This window comes from Armigeres subalbatus, chromosome 3 (assembly GCF_024139115.2).
Source record: "Armigeres subalbatus isolate Guangzhou_Male chromosome 3, GZ_Asu_2, whole genome shotgun sequence".
NCBI classification, from domain to species: domain Eukaryota; kingdom Metazoa; phylum Arthropoda; class Insecta; order Diptera; family Culicidae; genus Armigeres; species Armigeres subalbatus.
This window is the reverse complement of record NC_085141.1, coordinates 207935806-207938994: the sequence shown is the minus strand read 5'-3', so window position 1 is coordinate 207938994 and position 3189 is coordinate 207935806. Positions and strand designations below refer to the sequence as shown.

Below are 3189 nucleotides of genomic sequence, written 5' to 3'. Positions count from 1 at the left end.
TCCGCTGCTATGTTGAGGGATCGAGGTTTACGGTAATAACCGATGCCTCGGCCCTCACTTACATCCTCCGCAGTAGCTGGCGTACTTCCTCTAGGCTCTGTCGGTGGAGTATAGAACTCCAACGGCATGATATGCTTATCAAGCATCGGCGAGGAATAGACAACGTCGTGCCGGATACGCTCTCACGATCCGTGGAAGTTCTGTCACTAAATCGGCAGAGTACAGACTGGTACACAAAGCTGCTCCAAAAGTCACTGAAGAACCTGAAAAATATAAAGATTTCCGCTTAGAAAATGGGATTTTAGAAAGTTTGTATTCACCCAGAGTGACTCACTGGACTACCACTTCGAGTGGAAGGTGTGTGTTCCTAACGAAATGCGTGAAAATGTCCTTGTGGAGGAGCACGACGATGCTCTCCATCTCGGAACGGACAAAACTATTGCTAGGATTAAGAAGAAATACTACTGGCCAAACCTTGCAAACGATGTTCGAACGCATATCCGTAAATGCACTGTGTGTCACGTAAGTAAACCCTCTAATCAGTCGCAACATCCGGCTGTTGGTTGCCCCCGGCTTGCTTCGAAGCCATTTCAAATGATTGCCATAGACTTTATACAGTCATTACCCAGAAGCAAAACAGGAAACTCACACCTATTCGTAGTGATGGATGTATTTTCCAAGTTTTGTCTTCTTACACCAGTGCGAAAAATCACGGCACCCTAGTCTGCGAAATCCTGGAGACCGGTTGGTTTCGGAGGTATTCCGCACCAGAATTTCTTATGTCGGACAATGCGTCAACTTTCCTGTCCACCCAATTCAAGGATCTTTTGCAAAAATTCCACATCCAACATTGGACGAACCCTAGACACCACAGTCAGGCTAACCCAGTGGAACGCTTGAATCGAACCATTAATGCCTGTATTAGAACCTATGCGAGGTATGATCAAAGGCAGTGGGACAGTCGTGTTCCTGAAATTGAATATGCCATAAATACTACTCCTCATGGAGCTACCGGATTTAGTCCTTACCGTATACTTTTCGGTCACGAAATCGTGAGTCGAGGAGACGAGCACCGCCTAGACAGGGACATCGAGGAACTTTCGGATGGGGAACGGATTGAAAGAAAACTGCAGATGGATCAGTCTATTTATGATTTGGTGCACAAAAATCTTAAGAAACAGTTTGGCAAGAATTCACAAGCTTACAATCTCAGGCATAAGTCATTTGCACCAACTTTTTCGGTTGGTCAAAAAGTTTTCAAACGGAACTTCCGTCAATCCTCCGCTCCAAACAACTACAATGCTAAATTAGGTTCTTGCTATTTACCATGCACTATCCTTGCTCGTGTCGGTTCTTCTTCATATGAGCTGGCTGACGATAACGGGAAATCCATAGGGGTTTTCTCAGCAGCAGATCTGAAACCCGGTAATCTCTGAAAATAAAAAGTAAACAAACAAAAATATGTTTCAACTTAACATCCAAATGATACGTATCAAATAAAACTCTCCTGAAGATAGCTGCGGCCGAAGCTAAAGGAACATAGTTGTATCTGTAAATAAAAGAAAATAAAACACCAGTCGTGCAATCGAAAACCATAACACGCCCGCAAAACGAGCTCAACCTAAATCCAAATCCTAGAATGACTCGTTTCATTGTCTGTTCCTCATAACAGGCTGTGAATGACACTAAGATGAATGGTACCTAAACTGATAAAACGCCAAAGCACCTGTGGAATGTGCGCACAAATTCTTTAAGGAACACACAATGAAATAATTCATTCAAACTTGATTCAGACTAAATTCAAGTGGTACTTACCTAAGGAGAAAACAACTTTCCAAATACGCTTTCCTTCTTGCTGTTAAATTTGTTTTGTTTTGATTAGGCGTTGACACCTTATGTTTTTTTGTGTTGGTGAGTGACTTATGTATGTTGTCTTTCCAAATGAGTGAAAGAGTTACTCCGAGGCACAGTGTTGCCAAACATATTCGTACAACACATCTTGTTTTGGGAATAAAACAAATTTGATGTTGATTTGAATGTTCACTATACGTACACCTCTTGCCTAGTCAAGAAGAATGAATTGCATTCTTCTTGAACTGGGATGACAGGGTAATTGTAACCGTTGGTTCCAACTTTTAAGCTTGTTGGCTCCTCCACAAGTTCCATACCTAAAAGTCACCCCTGCCAGTGAGAACCCATAATTCCTAGACCCACCCTAATAAATATAACTGACAGCCTCACTGGTGGCTGAATCCTTAGCTGTCAGGAAAAATGCGCAGAGCCACCCGTTTAAGACAGTCGCACTCGTTATAGCCACTCGCACTCACACTCATTGACAGCGGTTCGGGTTAAGGTCGTATGTAACCCCACAAATCAAAATTGGGTTACACTTGGAAGGGTAGCCAGATTTTGAGCCGAAGGGATACATTTGTCAAACCTCGGGTTTGTATGGAATTTACTACCTACAGATTATAAAAAGGAATGAATCACCTCGTGAAGCTTCTTTTCTGTCCTAGACCAGTTAGAAAAAGTGCGCGTTGCTTTAAAACAAAATTATAAAAGTAATTGTTGAAATCTAAAAAGTATTTAAAAGTGTATATAATGTTTTCTTGTGTTTTTTTTAGTAAAAATTGGCTGTTAAAATCAAGTGATAAGACAAACGGAGATAAAATCAATAATTTACGTGCTATTAGTACGGTTAGTAAAAAAAGGCCATTTAAAAACAAAGTAATTGTATTTATAATAATGTGTTTTGCTTAATAGCTAATTCGTGAGCTTTGATGAGAAGAAAAAAAAACAAGTGTAAAATAGTACAGAGAATCAAATAAGAAAAGGTAATTATATTGTTTAATTGCGATTTGGAGGTTATCGTGTGCGAGCCGACCGTAAACCACCGCCATCGAGCCCATTCCAAACGGTCAACCCGCTGCTAGGGTTAACCTACCGTGGTCAGCCGCCATCAGCCCACCCGATACTCCGGCCATCATTACCGTCCGATCTGCGAAACTGACAGCTATAACAACGTCAGTTCCCCCCCCCCAGTCGCCTGGCCATCATCCTCCGGACAATCCACCAAGCTAGCCAACGTCGTCATCAAAAAAAAACCGCAAGTACACCATTATGTAGCAACCTCCCTATGAACGATCATGCTCCTGCGTGAGCAAATAAATTTAGAATGTAAGCTTTAAA

General features: G+C 41.8%; 1 long non-coding RNA gene across 1 annotated transcript; it reads left to right on the top strand.

Annotated features, from left to right (window-relative positions):
- Nucleotides 1–2091: 2091 nt before the first annotated feature.
- On the top strand, nt 2092–3189 carry LOC134224645 (uncharacterized). Its single transcript, XR_009983011.1, has 3 exons — nt 2092–2561; nt 2625–2697; nt 2764–3189. It is a non-coding gene; the product is annotated as an uncharacterized LOC134224645 (long non-coding RNA).